This window comes from Myodes glareolus, chromosome 25 (genome assembly GCF_982192425.1).
Source record: "Myodes glareolus chromosome 25, mMyoGla1.1, whole genome shotgun sequence".
Taxonomy (NCBI): Eukaryota; Metazoa; Chordata; class Mammalia; order Rodentia; family Cricetidae; genus Myodes; species Myodes glareolus.
Genome location: NC_142050.1, coordinates 34,329,378 through 34,348,644, shown reverse-complemented (window position 1 = coordinate 34,348,644; position 19,267 = coordinate 34,329,378). Strand labels below are relative to the sequence as shown.

Genomic DNA, 19,267 nt, shown 5'->3' with positions numbered 1-19,267 from the left:
AATGTCTAATTCCATTTCCATTATATGATGTTAGAAGCTTAAGTTTGTATCTTTATATATGCATTGACTTACACAAGGCATTGTAAGTAAGTACTCCAGAAAAAAAAATGTCCTTAGTTATTTGTATGACTGTTAAGAATAAAATAGTGGGAGCTGAGCGTGTGGTGCCTGCCTTTAATCCCAGCACTTGGGCAGCAGAGGCGGGTGGAGCTCTGTGAATTCAAGGTCAGTTTGGTCTACAAACTGAGTTCCAGGACAGCCATGGCTGTTACACAGAAAAACCCTGCCTCTAAAAACAAGAAAACAGAACAAAAAAGCCAACAAAAAAGTGACTAATGTTCACAAAAAGTCTTTAAAAAAAATAAGAAAGCAGTTACTATCAAGATTAGAGCAGCAGCTCATTGACCTAGGGTTGATTTTTAGTAAGACTGAGATCAACAATGTAATAACCAACACAGGTTCTGAGGGGTTGGCATCGTTTCTTATCTGTCATTAAAGTTTTGAAACCACTGATTAACTCATGTGTTGCCAATAAAATTAGCGCTTTTAAATCATGGGATGCTTGCTAAGCTATTATGGAGAGGGAGACAGTAATAAGAAAAAGAATAATATGATCTAGTCAAATAAGGAAGTAAAACAAGGGGTTTTTATGGAGCAAGAGCTTCCTTAGAAGAAGCTGATGTCTAAGATTAAAAATCAAATAGCATCATATTTCATGAAAGCAGTTAGAGCAACAATAATTGCTAATATTGTTGATATTAATGATATTGATATCATTAATTGATAATGGGTTGGATTGATAATGGGTTGGGTGCAGGAGGTTCAGACTCTAAGCTTGGTTCAAACACCACAGAAGATAAGTTATAAATCCACTACGGCTTCTTGGAAAAATATGTTTAACTGTGAAATAAACTTATCAGATTTGATTATAATGAACACTCCACTGATTTCCTGAATGTATGTAATTGGAGGAAAAAAGTAAGTTTTGACAAAAACATATGAAGCAGCTGTCTTTTTACCACTAATTTACTCTGTCTGAGGCTTATCTGGCTCATAAGTCAAAGAAAGATGCTTGAATCTTCTCTTTCTGAGTTCCTAGTGTCTACTGAGAATCCCTACCAGTCAGCACAGCTCTTCTGCAGCTACAGAAGGTTACAGAAAGACTGATACAGATAAATGCAAAGTTTCCCATTATAGATTGGAAGTGGGGATTTAAGTTAACTAAGTTTCTTCCCCTGTTGATACATGAAGATAGAGTGGAGGTCTGGGGGTCGGATCAGAGAAATTATCTGTGGAATGAACACAGTGTCATAAACAAAATATGTTTATCAATTATTCATTAAATACAAGCACAAATAAATGAACACCCCAATTTTAACAGTACCTAGCACAACAAATGGTTACATGATTAAGATTGCTGTTTATTTATTTTTTTTTTGCTCATATATCCATTAGATAAAGTCAAGTAATAAGAAAAAAGTGATATTAGACCTATCCCTAGTTCGGTAGGGATATGTGTGCCGTTTCAAATACATGTGATGTTTAATGCAATATACAAACCCTGAGAAGTTCTGTCTTGTTACGGGTTCATGTGTTTGAGATATAATCTCGATTAAGCTTAAACAAATGATGCCATCATACACCTTCAAGGGCAGACTAAGAAATCCTATGCCAAAGCTTGAATGGATGTTGGTTTCCAATGTGGGAAATGTATTCTGAGAGAATTCTTTTCCCAATGGGAAGTTTTACAGAGTCTCCTGTGTTATTTCAGAAGATAGGTAAAGTTAGACAAGCAACAGATGTATACCTGGCTAGTAGGATACTTGGAACTTTTGGTAGACTAAAGTACAAAATCATCATTGGATAATATTTATTGAGTTTATCTCTGTGCTAAGATTAGAGACCGATACTAGATTCACTGACGAGCAGAAGGAAAAAATAAAATGATTCTCAAAAGAAAGGAAAAACATCACTTCTGCCCTTATGCAGTAGGTTTCTTCAAACAAAACCAGAAAATATCAGTGAAATTTTTCCTGCATGTATCATGAATACAAATTCAAGTAGCATAAAGGGTACGGCCCAGTGCGGTGCTAAAAGTCAAGTTAAAGTTAGTGGATATCATTAGTTCTCTGGTACAAAACCCATGTCCATTAGCTGGATTGAATACACCAAGGTATCAGATTACATCAACCTGCCTAAAGTCTGAGACAAAAGAAAAGGGCACGATCCAGAGAAATGCTAAATGACCCCTTAGGACTCCTCTTGCTTCTGAACTAGAACTGGGTATACCAATCAGCCAAATTCAAATTCATGGTCTTTCTAGGGGTCATAAGTCTTTCACAGAGGCAGCTTTCAATGAAGTGTTTAGCCTTTTTATTGAACCATGGCATTATCACGGCTGCTGAGTCTTGGGAAATCAGTTGATAAAGAGAAATAAAAAAGACATAGCTCTGTGATGTCCTTTCCTCCCTGCTCCTTAGCTAGACTCCAGGGAGCAGAAGAGCCGCCCCAACCCGATAAACATATTTTTGTTTAAATTATTAATATCATCTCCTGTAAAATATAACAGTGGAGAAATAGTTAATAAAATGCAGACAGTGGTAAGAAACAGTGTCAGATTCTTTTTAAGCATCGAAATGGGTATAAGTTACGTACAGAAAGAGTCACAGAATTATAAGATTTACACTATGAGATCTGTGGTTATTATTAGAAAGTTCCACAATTAAAGAGTATAGAAATGAAAGATTAGAGAAAATCTAGCATAAGAATAAAATAATGTATTACTTATGGTGAGAGGAGAATATTTCTATAATGTTTAGCTAAAAAACATTATTGAAGGGACAAGGGGGAAAGCTTTAAATTCCAGAGAAAACTGGCCTGGTACAGCAGAATCTTATTCAGGTCTGAAAACAAATGACTGCCTAATAGCGAAATGTGCTGGAAGGGAAGGTGAATGCCTACCGCTAGGTAAAGGAAGCAATTAAAGGATCCCACTGTTTTGATGTTCTGGAAAAGACAAAACCATGGGGATGGAAAGAAGAGCAAATGGGTGATGGTTAGCAGTCGGGAACAGCGTTTGGCAGATTTTCATAGGAATGGAAGCACACATCATGGCATTAGCTCAGTGCGTGTGCATCATTATCTATGTGTTCAAGTGCAACACCAAGAAGGATGTCTAATGCAAGCGATAGACACAGTCAGACGATAATGCTGTCACTCTCCAGAGGATGTTTGCTGTGTGGAGAGCCCTTGGGCACACAGGGTTGGAAATCTGTGAGAGCACTATATATTTTTCACTCGAGGATCGTGAACTCGAACTGTTCCAAAGCATAGAGTCATTCTATGAAGCTAAAGGAGCGAGAAGATTCGACACTGTAAGGGGAGAAGAGCAATTGGAGTTTTAGATGACCGACTTGTTGGTTTTTGGTCTCGTTTCAATTATACTAGAAACATAAAGTAAGACCACATGGATTTGGGATGAATAGTAATTCATTATAAATGTCGTTAAGTAAGTGTTTGCTGCAAGTGAAAGAAATAAATTGTGGCAAGTTAATAAAAAGAAACAAATATGATTCTATCACCTCTAGAAAACCTAACCAAAATATAGTACAGGGATTTCATGGATTCTGAGGACTTAGGGAAACTGTCTCATGGATTTAGAGTCACCATCAATTGTTTCTGAAGCAAGTACCAAGGAGCGCCAAAACAAAGATGGAGGAGTAATGTCTATTAAGGAATAAAGCAATCGGAGTGCCAATTGCGAAGTATAATCTAGATCTCATGTCTACTAAAATCACGGTACCACACCAACCCTGAAACCCTAATAAACCTTATGCACCGTTGTAGAAGAAATATACTAGCAGAGCCTTTCGGAACAGAAAATAGATCTAAGAGAAAAGGACCATGGATCCATACATTGTGATAAAGAAACTAAACAAGACATCAAAGGAGAGGTGTCTGACAACTTCTCTCTGTTATGGAAACAAGCCGTGGGATTTAACACAGACACTCCAACAATGGAAAGATGCCATTTTATTTGTTTACATAAGAAAGCTCACTGGAGAACAAATATGACCTCCTTTACTATTAAAAAATAAAATTAATTAAAATTAAAACCCCTTGCAGAGTTGAAGAATCTTCATGAAGTGGCAGCATTTAAGGAGAAAGGCTGAAGCCGTGAGTTTCCTGCGGAATGTGTTATATAACCAACAAGCTGCAAGGGAAAGGGGAGCAATTATCACTTTAATTAATTAGGGCCTTGTTGGCAGTTCCTTGTGAAAGATAATCCTTGATTAGAGGTGTCAGTACTTAAAAATATTGACTGGTATGTAAAGACGAGAGTGTGAAATTTCAATTAATTGTACTAAAAACTACTAGTATTAACATTTGCCAATAGACAGTAATGATTCTCAAGAGTCTTAGGGTGTATAAATAGTTAAGAATTAACAATGGATGCATAAACAAGGAGAGAATTTGTCTATGGATTTTTTTTTTTACTCCTCCCAACAATGAGTTCCTTTGACCTTTTGTTTGTGTATATGCAATGCAGAAGTCAACATTAAATAAGAGCAATTGCTTTATAGTGAAAGACTGTGGGAGTAGTTGTATGAAATAGACAGAAATAAAGAATAGCATCATCACACTGCTTGATTTTGCCCTAATCAAAAGAAATGCCACACACCTTTGATAAATAGCCGCAAACTATTTTATGCCTAAAAACTTCTATATCCAAAAGATTTCTCAGAAATATCTCTCACCTCCATGCCTCAAAAGGACTCCTGAGAGGGTTTTCATGCTCCACCACTTCCAGATAAGAAGGGGACAAATTGGCCTCCTCCAGGCTACTGGACAACACAGTGGTTCTGAGTCTCACCTTGCACTCACCCCTGTAATGAGAGCTCCATCTATTTTATAAGTTAATTTCCTGAGCGATGATTGCAAGAGAGGCTTACCTCTGCATTTTTCTTCTCTTTCTCTTGGTCCCTGTTTTTATCGGGTGCCAAATTCTCAAATGGGATGGCCTCCTTTAAAAGGCTCCTGCTACACAGCAAAGCAAGGCAAGCAGTACTTTGGAGTTCGTGTTTTCTCTTAGCTGTAGTGTTGATGAAAATTGCCTCGGATTCAGACTTAAGCCAAGTTGTTCAGTGTCAAAAACATTCCCAGTTCCTATTACGTTTATAAAGAAAATGCAAGAAGCACGCACTACGAAGGGTAGACCTGAGGCATAGGAACAATATACCCAAAGCAATGGCAGAAGTTGTGGAGTTTCGTAGAAGCATGGTACACGAATTCTTATTTCATGTTTTGCTCTACTTTCTTTGGTGTGTGTGGCGGGGGGGAGGGGAGCTGGTCATTATCATTGTCACAGAGGAATGTCTCGCTCACAAATCAGAAACATTCAATAATATATAAGTACTTAGTTACAGAAAACAATCACGGTGATTTGAAAAGGAAACTACACCAGAACTTCGTATCTACCCCCTGGTGACTGCAGGATTTAAGCCATGGCCCCCTCCTTCAGCACCCTCAGGACTCAATATACAGGAGAAGAGATCTATGCTACTAAGGTTTACATATAAATACATAGCTGCTAACTTCATTGACAGAGTTTGGGGGAAAAGTAAATTTGAGGACAAAGCACAGTAAACAAGGGACCTATCTGGAAAGCATACTTTGGCCTGGAGGCTACTCTTATTCTTCTTGATAAAATGAAACCAAATATTTCAGTCCAAAGAATTGAATTAGGGGACAAGAAGGAAATTCTACTTATTTCAAGTGGGTTGAGGCAGAAGCCTCTTCCCCTTGAAACAAAGTCAAGAAAGGTACAGAAATATCTAGTTCATGAATTGTGAGTACAATGCATTTTTTTACCTCTACAAATCAAATTATTCCATGCTTAGTGTTTATGAAATGTAGAAAAAAATAATCTTCAGGTAATTCTTTAGCTATCTAACTCACCCCTAGTAAAGAGACCCTGAATAATTAATTGATCGGGAGATAAGAGGCTGGTTTATTTATTTATTTATTTTTGGTAAGGAAAAACGTATCTGCTTTGTTAAAACACAGAAACCAGCTTCTTGACTAAGAGTGAATGATAGCATCAGGAATGATCATCCCTAAGGCTGCCCCCTTGGGGTCATCACAGTGGGTGAGTACCTGTAGCAGTTAGCGCTAGATGTCCATGGTTAACACTGAAGACAATCCCCTTGCTCTTACTAAATCCTCCTTGAGAGGCTGGGAGAGAAAGACGAGCAGTTGCTTGTTCATTTGTTTTCCAGTGACAACCTAGACAAGGGCCTGTAAAGAGGGTAGCACGGGACAGCTTAGGAGCCGAAGGGATATTGTGGCCTGAGAAGCCGTCAGTGAGAAGGGGAAGAAACTGAAACAAGGCTTACAAAGGGAACCAAGTCCACAGCCCTTCCCAGCCCAGAGCTAACTCTAAGGATGTAGCTATGGGGATGTAACTGCACATACGTAAACGGGTGTGCAGAAGACAGGCACCACCACCCACGGCTGACTTGCTATTCCTCCCTTACACTGCTATCCGCTCAGGAAATCAAAGGTTTCAGACCACGCTGACCGATCACTCTGTTGGGATCTTGACAGGAGGCAAAACTTTCCTATAGACACATTTCAGGGCTGCGTATTCTGTTTGCTTTTTCTTTTCAATCTCTAATAAGTTTTAAAGTACCCTTTGACTATAAATTAAATTGTGCTTCACTCTTGTTCACTTTGGGATCATACGAGGTGCTTGTTAAAGATCTACGTTCTGGGAGTGTTGCCTGCTTGCTCATAATCCCTTCTAGAAGAACAGAGTATACTAAGCATTCAACCTATGGATTACTCTCTCTAAAAATCCATAGAAGAGAGTGGGGATTTAGCCAGTTCTCAGAATCCTGTCATCCCAAGCCCCAGCTATGCATGCCGACTACTGGAAACTTCTGTGTCTGTGTGCCTAGAGGTCACCACCCAAGGGCAAACGTCTTAGCCTTCAAAACAGAAACCCTGCCTTCCTGAGCCAAAAGAAAACAGAACACCATCCCTATCACACTTTAAATATCCATTTTCATTTATCTTAAACATACAGATGCTTGACTTTTTTGCACAATTGTTCCATATACTAGACATCTGAACCTATACTAGTGTGTAGCCTAGGGAGATTTTATACAATAAAATAGAAAGGAACTATGAATATTCATGGAGTTATAAACATCTATGCAAAAATTTTGTTAGAAAGTCAGTTAGCTATTTAAAAAAATCCTGTCTCATCACTTCTCAGCCTTTTGCCTAAGATTAAGTATAAAAATCAAAGCTTCTTATTACTAATATATTATAAATCCATGCTTTTCATCACTAATAAATATGACTACTATTCTTCTATTGTTCTTAATTTGAAATGCTGAGATATAATTCTTGTTTCATGGTAAGTACCAGATTAAATTAGCTAAATTTGCAAGTTCCTTCACTTTGTAAATAATTTAGTTCAATATTCAAGAAAACCACTTATTCAGATCCATGGATTGCTTTAAAATCATAACACATTATTTTCTCCTCTAAAACACATTATTATGAATATAAAACACCAAACAATGACATATTATATTAGTTCTGAATATAAATAAAAAAACTGGTTACTTGTCACTGTTTACTGCAATAAAAATAATTCCAGTGATAAATGAAAGGGAAGAAGAGAAGAGGAAGAAAGAAATGAAGAGGAAGAACATATTGGCTAATATTTATTCAGCATTTACTCTGATTGGGTCAGGATACTAAGCTACTGTGTGTTCTGTCTCTACATACTAGAGGTGAAGAAATGGCAAGAAAACATGCAGTTGGAAAAAAAGCTATTATCAGTGATGGAAGAACTCATTGTATCAGTGATGGAGGACTCACTGTATCAGCGATAAAGGACTCACTGCATCAATGATAAAGGACTCACTGTATCAGTGATGAAGGACTCACTGTATCAGTGATGGAGGACACACTGTATCAGTTATGGAGAACTCATTCAATCAGGGATGAAGGACTCACTGTATCAGTGGGAGGACTCAATGTATCAGTGATGGAGGACATACTACATCAGTGATGAAGGACAGAGAATGACATGTTGTGGTTTGCATTATAAAAAGGGTACACTGGCTGTGCAAAGAGAGACTAGAGAGACTTGAGAATGGAAGATCAGTTCAAGACATCATGACAAACGTCTGAAAATCCTTTGCCAATGGAGATTTGGAGAGAGGTTCCGGAGAAGCAGCAGAGAAGGCTCTGGTCTGCCTTGCAACTAAAGAAGAAGGAGATGAGGAATTTGAGTAAGAAAGAAGGAAAATGTGCCCTCAGCATATCATTTTGTTGGGTCATGAGCAACTAATAAAAATGTGCTCATTGTAGAGTAAGAGTAACATTTCCAGCGAGAAACACTCCCCACTCTAAAGACAGAAGACTTCCCGTTTATACGTCCACATACCAAAGCATACTAGATTCTCCTCTAAAAATACTTCAGTGCTAGCTCTCTGTCTCCCATAAGAACATTTCACAGTTATCTTGAGCATACAAGGGTCTACCTCCTTTAACCGGAACTTTCTAAAACTCCACAGAATAAAAAGCATTTAACATACTTAGGAAACAAGAAGTGTTCTTATAGTATCATTGTTTAAACTATATTAATTAAACCTTATCTTACCTTATGCCCGTTTTCAGGTTTAATTTAAAGTGCCTCCTTAGCTTTAAGCAACAATGAACTACTCATAAACAAACCAATGCGCTTCCCTCCTTTGAACACCAGAGGGCATTATTAGGCATAGTAAGCTGGACTAGAGGGAGAAGGTTCGGGGGGAGAAAGAACTCCACTACTAATGACAGAAACCAATTCTTATAGTATACCCTTATCTACCATGAAACATTACCATGGTAACAGCAGCAGCTAAAATGATTGTATATTTAGGTCATAGTATAAAAGGAACTTGGGCATGTGAGAAGAAGAAAATGAAGTAAGACAAGAATAGATAGCATAGAAGCTACAAGCCTTCTCCTCCTCCTCCTCCTCCTCCTCCTCCTCCTCCTCTTTCTCCTCCTCAGCTGATAGCAGTCCACAAGCTCACAATTCCTTGCAAAGCAGAAGTCGATAATAAAGTCTGAATGAAATTAAAAGAAACCATTGAAACTTAGAACCTGAGTGTCAAAAAGGAAAAAAAAAATAGAAGAGAGCAATCCATTCACCATAATACAAGGAAGAGACAGCTAGAATGGACGCTGACTTATGAACGTTCTCATGAAGTACTCAGATGTTTCACTTTGGGGGATTCTATTTATCTACCTGCCATGAGTTCAACTGGAAGCCATTAGAACTCTATTTTGTTCTGCTTTTTAGCTGAGAAGTGGATGTGGCACCTGGCGAGATGCCTGGCAATCTTAATGCCTTTGCTTTCTTCTACCAGGGGTAATAACTAACTAAGTAGAATAAGCATGTCATGCCAACTAAGAATCTAGTTGGCACTTATTCTTTTTTTCCTGGGATATAGGGGATCTAATCAGAAAAGGCAGAGTTGAATTAAACGGGTGGAGGGAATATGATTGAAAACTTGATATCACAATGCTGTTTCCCCAAACACAGGCAAACCACAGGATAGGCCTCTGTACACAGTCAGTTGGCACAGTATTAGAGTGATAACACAAGAGTTCAACAGCCTGCATTGGCATCTTGGGTTTGCAACATACTAGCTTTTTAATTTTGGATCATCACTGGATCTCTGTGATTGTGGGTTTCCACTCCTGTAAAATCAAGAAATATAGCACCTATGTTTTAGAATTTTTGCAGTGAGAAAATGGAACTCATATATTTACTCATTCAAAAAAAGATTTATTAAGCTCTTGGTATGAGTTTGACACTATTTAAAATTGTAAGGATTTGTAGCAAAACTGATAATATAATGCATGTAAGCTGCTTAGGAAAGTAGCCAGGAATTTAGCCTAAAGTTTGAAAGTGCCTAAGGAAAGATGACCTGCTTCCCATGATTGACACCCTCCCACCTCTCTCTCTCTCTCTCTCTCTCTCTCTCTCTCTCTCTCTCTCTCTCTCTCTGTCTGTCTGTCTGTCTTGGAATCATACACACAGAGGAGCATGCATGCATACATGACATACATATTATCACACAAGAAGACAATCGAGCAGAACCTAGGACGTGCAGACAGTACACTTGCCTACTGGCCTCTAATGAAAGGGGTTGAAACATCTGCTCAATGAGCCTAAGGAAACAGAGTGGGAACAAATGATAAAGACGGTGTAAATAGCCACAAGGGAGACATTAACAAGGTTTAAGACATATGAGTCCTTGAGGAATACAGCAGCATGGACATCCAAAATAATGTATCAGGGCAAGCAATTTTTATGAAGAAAACCAGTCCTTCAAAGGAACTCTGTTGTTTGTCAGTTTTTATCTTACCGAGTAAACAAGTTAAATAAAAGACATACAAAGATCAGATGGAGAAAGGTCTCTGGGTACTTAGACAGGAAGATACTTGGGAACATTGTTTCACATAGTGAGGTACCAAGACCACGTCAGGAGTGGATGCTGAACCACCTTCTATTAAGGTCATGTTCCGAGATCCCTGCCCTTATGTTTCCTTTTCCCTCCCCTCTCCACCTCTCCTGCATTCTGCTCTAAATTCTCTTATTCTTCTACACCTTCTTCTACTTTATCCATTGCTGTGGACCTGGGAGACACACACCTTCTTATCAGACAGCTTGTTCTGCCTTGACCCCTGAGCAGGCACACCTTCGATTTTCTTCTGCCAAACAGCAGGCTAGCCTCTTCTAAAGACGCTTAAGCCCTCCACCACCCTTGGTCCTGAGGGCAGGCTACTCTAGATAAGAATCAGGAAATCGTCCTATAAGAATGTGTGCAATTGCCTGACTGGGGCAGTGGTGGGGGTGCTGTTTGGGAAAAGAATAATATAAAGTCACTTTTAGAGAAAGCTGTTATTTTTTTTTAAAGAAAACAATTTACTCACCCCCCAACACACAAATTGGTTGCCTGTGGGAGCTCATTGCAGGAAGATTTTCAAGTATATTTTAACTGTATATTTCTTCCACAGCTACTTCTGAAGTCATTTGAGGGCTTCAAACATGTTTTCTGGGTTCTCATGCACTTGAACTATGATAGGGATATTGCAATCCACTTATTTTCTTCCTCCAGTTCCCCTCCAGGCAGCCTCGGGCACACTTACATAAGCACACATCATTTCTCCTTTTACAGGATGACAAAACATCTGTCAGACAGCCTTCTTCTTTTGGGTCCTACGACTCAACTTTCCACTATAGTGGACACTCCACTATATTCACCGAACTCCCAAGCAATAGACAAACTTAGGCAGAGGCCCCTAGTCTTTAAGGAGTCTATTTTGTATTTTTTGAACGTATTTGCCAATACTATATCATCTCAGAAAATCTAGAGAATGGATAAGAAGGGATTTGTCAATTGCATTGCCAAAACCTCAACACATTATTAATAACAGCATGACAATCAGAACTCTTCTGGCTTTAATGTGACTTTCTCCGTCTGTTTCCTAAGGCAAGGCTGCGACATTGTTGGCACAAATTTCTTCCATTCATTTGACCACAGTCTCATATTGCAACCCAATACAGTTTTCAGAATGGAACTGTGTGTTGGCTAAATCGACTGGTCATATCTACAATCATCAGTGTCTTTGCAATATTCTTCAAGACGACCCAGGGACTGTGAAGGGTTTCTCTATTAAGTGGATCCACCTCCCCGTTATTGGTCAGCAATGAAAACATGAATATCCATCCACCCATATGCTTATCAAGGCAGCTTGTGCTTCTGCACCTAATTGCAGAAATGTTATGAAAGCCTTAACCCCACAACCCAGAGTCGGTTAACCTGGAGTTTAGGAGCTCAGCTGATGCTTGGAGGGAAAACTGAATACAGGAATGGACCAGTTGCAAGGAAGAGAAGGACAGGATGGGGCAGATCTACTCTGACACTCTGCTATCAGACTATTTATTCTGCACAGGTTAGAAAAAAAATCTGCAACTAGTTGTTCTGGGGCAAGGAACCCAGTATTGGAACAGGAAAACTGCCTCCCACCACACCTCAGAAGTGCTCACCTTTCTCAACTACCCCAGCACAGCTTCCCTACCACACACACACACACACACACACACACACACACACACACACACATCAAATTGCCAAGATCTGTCTGATTGCCCTAGGATTTTTCCAGGGAGTGGTCACAACTCCCCTTGCCACTTAGCTGGACCAAGGCAGAAGCCTCAGCAAAGATGGCCAAGGCTGCAGATGCTGGGGGGAATGCCCAACGGTGGTTGGGCACTAGAGCTCTAAAACCTGCGTGGCTGAGCATTGGAATGTGGGTTTGTGTCGCGCTGGCTGCTTGCGACTGGAGGGACTGAACACCATAAGATTTCCATATACCCACCACCACTCAGCGCAAAAGAAAGAGCAAGGAAAGCAAAACTAGACAAAAAAAAAAGTAGAGAGGAACGTAAGGTCAGCGTGGGAGATTGTGAACCTCGAGCATAGAGGCAAGGGGAAAAGATTTAACCGGGGCTCCCTTTCTCCCTACCCCCACCCCACGGGAAGATTTGGAGCAGTAAGGTTGTAGGAACAGACGCATAGGGACCGTGACGTGACACAAGGACAAGAGAGGGCAGCCTGGGTGATGTGTCAGCGGCATTTCTACTTGCCTTAAGCGTTTACTTCCATTTTTCTGCCCTCCTCCCGCCTCTTGGCAGCGAGCGCTTCTCTCCGCGGGTATATGCACACAAGCTCCTGAGTCTGCATCACAGAAAGGGGCTGAAAGACCGGTCGACCCTCTCTTGAACTATTTTGTGGCTCGAAAGAGCCTCGAGGGAGCAGAAGGGCAGAGATACAAAGGGGGGATGCATGTGATGTCTATGTCGGAGAACAGAGGCAGACTGTGCCCCCTCACCCCCGTAGGTGTCAACAATTTGGGCGAATTCTTACCCTTGGAACGCTCTGAAATGCAAGCCTCCCCTCCTACTCAGCTAGTGACACTCCAGGGACATGGAAGGGTGGAGTGCAAGGTGGAATTCCTGTGTTTTCTGTCTGCCACTGGGTTTGGACCACACCTCACAGGCTCCCAGAGCCACAAGTTAGTGGTGATAGCCCAGCTCCGCGGGTGCCAACAGCAAAGGTCATTTGCGGCACAATGTCCCCCTATCTACGCCCTGCAGAGTGGTCCAGTACCCACCATGAGTTGAGTGGCCAAGGTCCCTCAGACTCTGAGACCCCCACCAGCTCTGAACTGGGGCCCCTTTCCTCAGCCACAGTGGACAATCAACCTTGTGAGGAGGAGAACTGGCTTGCAGAGGACTCCCCTATCCCTTCTGGACCTTTCCCTAGAACCTTATTCTCCCTGCCCTTTTGCCAGGGACCGACCGCAGCGCAAACCTGTCTCTCTCAGTGAAGGCTCTCTCCCAAGGCGGAGTCAGAGGACAGTGTGGAGTGGGAACCAGAGCAGCCTCCTCCCTAAACGCAGTGCGCTCTAGGGGCACAGAGCTAAGGGGACTGAGAGGCCAGAGAGACTGAGCTCTGGTTGCCTTTTCCAAAGCAGCATCTTGGGGAGTGGGGAGCGGGTGTAGAGGAGAAGAGTCGGATGTCAAGCTCAAAGACCCAGATATGCTAAGGTAGCGCCACTCACAGGCAGCTTCCGTCACCTTCCCCTGGACTTGGCGACCTCAATGGTTCCCCTGTCCCAGCTGTGCCCCCCTTTCAGACCTGACAAGGTACGCGTCCCCTCCTGCAAGCCCCAGATGCTAAAGTTTCCTTTAGAAAACCGACAAGTGCGGGGGACCACCAAACAATTCTTCCAGACCCAGCCCCTCTGGGGCCAGAGTCGGGTGATTGGGAGGAACTGCAAGGTACCAGGGCCCTTGGTGTGGGCAATCAAAGAACCCGGCGGTGTGGCATTGTCTTTACCTGTAGCTGACTGAGTCGCCCGGGGCTGCGATCTGGTGGAGACTGGCCGGAGCGAGGAGCCTTTGGCGGGCTCAAGTTGGACCCGCTCCGGCGCGAGCTGCACAGCTTAGAGTCCGCAGCTGGCCACCCGCTCTCCTTCTCCCTGGATCTTGCAAGAGAAAAGCGAAAGATTAGTTGTCGCCGTGGCTCTTAGACGGGTGGGACGAAGAAGCGGGGAGACTGCAGACCCCCAGGCTCCCGGATAGCTGTGGGGCACCTCACATCGGTCCTGCACCTTGGCCAGACTGGGACCCAAAGGGCTGTTCAGACTGGAGTTAATTTGCCTCTGCGCGCCACCTTGAACATCACACCCCCCTAAAGATAGACAAATAAGACTTTCAAACCTGACTTTCAGGGAGATGACTGTGGACACCGAAACAGAAAGGAGACCTGGATATGACGAAGAGCAGGGCGGGCTTCATTTCTTCACCCGAGTGTCGGGGAAGTAGTAATTAGAGTCTGTGAGCTGCGCTCTTCCACTTCTCCCAGCGCCTCTGGCGATTTCCTAGTAGGATCTGCGACTTCAGGGCTCTGGCCAAGCCCGCAGGCTGGCGTGTGCGTGTGTGCGAGCAAGTGTGTGTGTGTGTGTGTGTGTGTGTGTGTGTGTGTGTGTGTGTGTGTGTGTGCTCCCGCGTGCCTCCTCTCCAGAATGGGTCTCTGCGCCCTCACCCGCTGTGTGTAGCAAGAGAGCGAGAGTGGTGTCTCTATTTGTGCGTTTGTGTTCGATTAGCTGCAATGGGCGGACAGTTTCTGGAGAGAACATTTACAATTTTCTTTCGATCTGACAGGATTAGTTGCCGTTGAAGGGGCTCCTCCAATGAAATCTTCTCTGCGCTCTGATTTGGCGGTTCTTGCGAGCACATATGACAGCTTTCTCTCCCGGCTCTTTTCTGCATCTCTCCATGTCCGTGTCCCCAGAGCCCAGCTCTCCGTCTGCATTTTCTACACCACAACCTTTGCAATCACCACCACCACCACCCCTAGATCCTATGCCAGCAAGTGCCCGGTTGCTACAAAGGTGACAGGGCACGTTGGGAAGAAGGCTTGTTGATTGCAGAAGACACAAGCCCCGGGTGTTTCCAGGTGGGGAAATGCTAGAATAAACGCAGCATACTTTACAGTCAGGGCGAACTGTTCAGCTTGTTTATTTCTTTGATGTTGAGTAATGTATTAGGGAGAAATAGATGTTTATTTATCTGTCTTTGCTTTTTTTTTTAATACACAGGCCAGTGCATATGTTTTCTGCCTATTAATGGGCAGTAGTAGGCTATAGAGTGCTTGTGAAGTTTTTTTTTGGGGGGGGGTAGATGTCTCTGAGAAAATAAAAGGTATGAACTTCCTGTGTTTAGAGCATGGACTAATTTTTGGTTTACTTTATTTTAATTATTTAATTAATTTATTTTAATTCCTTCCAAAAATTTACCCAGAACTTTAAAGCATGGACCCTGTTTGATGCGTAGTTGAAGACAATATTTACTTTTGATAATCTATACTGCATATGATGGCATGAATATGTGTTACATAAATATGATGTTACATGATTTCCAAATAGAATTAAAGAAGAAACAGCTGAGACCTTAAACTAAATGACAAAGAATGGGACACGTCTGCTTTTTGATAACTGAGACAGAGAAATTCCTATTTAATATGCCCAGTGAACTGCAGCTCAGTCTTGTTGCCCTGGCCTTTGTGGGGTGTTAAAGGGCACGCAGAATAAGGAAGCCACAGTTCCTTTTCTCTCTAAGTTTTTCATCTTTGAGAAGAAACATGAACATGGAGCTCTTATACACAGGTTCACCATTAAGACGATGAATTATACTCTAATATAAATTCACTGATAAATGAAAATCCTATTGCTGTGTCTGAGCAGGCCCTGACACAAATTTAATTTTGCTTGATCAAAGCTACCCTGGTATAAAGAGCAGCAATGCGATGTTTCTGCTCTCGGTGCCCATACAGGCATACCACCAAGAGTCTTGTTTGAGAAAGGCTGTTCAGTTCATCCTTGCCCCCAACCTCCATCAGCATTGGGTTTCTGGCAGTAAATATCTGAATTTTTTCATTATTTTCTCTGTTGGGTACTCTTGAAAATCAGTGCACAATCACTCCATCTGCCATTACCTCTAAAAAGGCTTCAGAAAGCCACATTGTCATAATGTACCTGAGAGTTTTTTTAATGGATATGTTTGCATGCTTGCACACACACACACACACACACACACTCTGAAGCTGGGGAAAAAAGGAATGATACATTCCTGAGCAGCAACAAAGAAGAAAATCCAGACATTTGTTCATTAGTACTTTGGTTCTGTTTTTGTTTCCCACCATGCATGTTTTCTTCCTGATAGGATTCTCCCTATTGCAAGAAGGGAAGTCAATAGCCAGCAAAGGTTCACAAACACATCAGGCTTTTGTGGGGAGCCGCAAACAGAACCAGCACTTTCAGTAAGCAAACATCGATGGTGCCCATTTCCTTCTCTAAAGTCATCGCTGTGAACAACTTCATCATGTTTACTTGTATCTCTGCCTCTCACTGTGTGGTATGCAGAAATCATTTAACTACCCGGAAAGCCAACTTTTTAGACTGTAAAATGGGTTTAGCAATATCTTCTAGATTTGTTACATAGAACAGAAGAATCAATCACTGCAGAGTCCTCAGCAGAACTGTTGGCACACGACAAATTGGCTATGACTGCAAGGTGGCAGTCAAGATTTAAGGATTCTGATTGCTGGGTCATGCCTGTGACCTCTTTGAGAGTGTTTATCAGGGAGCATTGCCAGCAGAGCGAATGAAACTACCCACCAGAGAGATGCTAGATGCATCTTAAACATAATCCATCCCCACACTGGCCCTGGGGTCCTTATTTTTCCCCTCTTCTAGTTTCTTGTTGTACAGGAAATAATCATGTGTCTTCTGAGAATTTGATTTTCATCTCTTAAGCAAGTTCACTTTTTGAGATAAAACAGTGTTCTTTCACCCCAGGAATATAGCCCTTGCATTTATTAGTAACTCTTGGTGTGGAACAGTTTCAAAAGTACTTTTTAAAGACTTTGTGGAATGCATCTGTGGGTTTTCCTTTATCTGCATGCCTATTTTCCACCTCATAGCACTCTAATAAATTAGTAATTTCCACTTGTGAAGTCAAACTTCATTACCTACCTCCTTATACCCATAGTTTTACACATGCAGGGAGGAGCGCCAATGCCTGGAGGGTATGACTTTGAATCTTTGACAAAGTTCACTTCTGAATAAGACTATAAATAAGGTCACCAGTAAGAGATCTGATTGAGTCTCACTCCTGGGGATGCGGTTCATATTTTATTGCCCCTGGTTGATTTCAGTGCAAGAGTAACTGGGCTTCAGTAATCAGCTGCACAAATCGGCCCTCTGTCACTGTAAGTGAATTAAGAGGATGAGGAGTTGAGCTCCAGTGGTTTCCCGCCTGGTGTGGCAGCCCTACTTTTTTGCCCCTTCCCACTTTTTCTATTTTCAGTGATCTGAGAAAATACAGGGGAAGGCTTTGCTTGTGGCAGGAAAACGAACCAGAATAGATCCTGTTTCCCTCAGTCTCCCACTCACAAAAGTGTTCCAAGAGGTGAACAGGGACCATGAGGCTTAGCAACCGGAGGTTCAGGAAAAGCAGCCCAATTCCTGGGATGCATAGCCGAGCAGCTTTTCTTTGTCATGATTCATTTAGGAATATAACATTTCTGGGTTCGAAGTGAGTCCTCCAGTGTCAGCCACCACTTGAAATGGGCTTTTCAGTCGCTCTGTTGTTTTAAAATCTTAATAACAGTCCTACACTAGACATGCCATTCTTGCTAGAGTTATTTATTTTTCCTACAAACCCTCCCAGAGAGTAATTTAAAGCTTCTATTCTTCGGCTAGCAGAGATGATGTCCTTTTCTCACAGAAAAATCCTAAGCCTTTCTTCTGCATATCCCACAACAGAAGTTTTCAAACACAAACGGGACTGATTCTGAGCGACAATGTTTAGCGACAGGCTGACAAACAATGCCCCTGCTATTTTTTTCCCTTTTCCTTTTCCTTGAGGTTTGGCATCACAGATGTTTTAAACTCACTCTGTCTTAGCCTTGAAAGTGTTATCCAAAGCCTGAAAACATTTACTGCTGCTGAGTCTAAAATATTTAAAATACCGAGCTCTGTTACAAACAGGGAATATTAAGAAGGAGGAAACGGCGGGGTAGGAGGGGCACCATGACTGCAAAATGCTAAGCAGCTGCTGAAAAGTCAGCAGTAAGGTCCACAGATGGAAGCTCACAGGTGTGATGCAAGGTTACTTAGAAGTGCGTTTAGTCTGTATGCACTTCTTCAACTGGGAGACAATGCTGAAGGCCCACTTAGAGAGGGAAGCCCGTAAGACAGGGACTGAGGTGCGCCAACTGCATCTGTTTCCAAGCATAGTTTTGACACACAATTTAAAATTCTTTTTCTGAAGTCTAAGTTGGATGCTGGAATTTCAGGTGGGGATAAGATTCCAGCAAGTTCAAAGGGAGCCTGCTCTTGCGTTGCACACGAGGCTCCCCAATAATTTGAATGATTTGAACTCTGAAGAGAGTAGTCTTCCAGGGAGGCTTAACACCAATGTAGTCTATAGGGAAACCCGCTTTCCATAGAATTTTGGACCAACTAATCTCTTACTCATGGGAGTTCATATATTTCCTCAGATCAAATAACAGACTAGTTTCCTGAGCAAGCCATGGGAAAGTTGGAGATGCTGAGTCATGGTAAAGAAACTCATTGGAGGACCATGGCAGCACCCAAAAACTTCCTCACTAAACTTGATTTACTCTCTATCCCTCCAGAGTGACTGAGATAGCTATCAAGCAGTTGAGGATGGCTAGTAGTAATATAACCGTATGCAGATCTGCTCCTTCTCCTAGTAGGATGCCTGAGGAAGCAACCGCTAAAGCAAGGCCTGATTTACCGTGCCAAAAAAGATACAGGCTGAACATGTCCTTTCTTCCTCATTTATTCCACAAGGTGGCTGAATTTGTGGCTTATGAACAGCATTTATAGGAGTTCTCAAGGGCAATATCCTATAAATCCCCAGAGAGGCAAATCAAGCAGCCCGAGGTACAGGGCGTGTGCTCCATCTCTACAAGTTCTTCCTTCATTGACAAACGTTACCTTATAAAGAGAGCTAATTTTAAATGGATGCTGACTACACATGTATTGGTAATCACTGAATGTCTTCGGTGAGTCTTCAATGATTACCACTCAACAC

At 41.9% G+C, this 19,267-nt stretch overlaps 1 protein-coding gene and 1 long non-coding RNA gene across 4 annotated transcripts in view; one reads left to right on the top strand and one right to left on the bottom strand.

The window, feature by feature from the left end:
• Window positions 1-14,824, bottom strand: part of Chrm2 (cholinergic receptor muscarinic 2) — a 122,813-nt gene extending 107,989 nt beyond the window's left edge. For 2 of the 3 annotated variants that reach the window (XM_085683851.2, XM_085683850.2), the window contains exons 1-2: window positions 14,363-14,824; window positions 13,980-14,127 (exon numbers count right to left, since the gene is read on the bottom strand). The gene's annotated coding sequence lies outside the window, so the exon portion shown is untranslated. Of the gene's footprint in view, window positions 1-13,979; window positions 14,128-14,253; window positions 14,276-14,362 lie in introns of those variants that run through there. The other variant, XM_085683852.2, reaches the window with a different exon arrangement.
• LOC146889499 (uncharacterized) lies at window positions 13,438-15,368 on the top strand. The gene is made up of 2 exons (XR_014999964.2): window positions 13,438-13,786; window positions 14,807-15,368. It is a non-coding gene; the product is annotated as an uncharacterized LOC146889499 (long non-coding RNA).
• The last annotated feature ends 3,899 nt before the right edge of the window (window positions 15,369-19,267 follow it).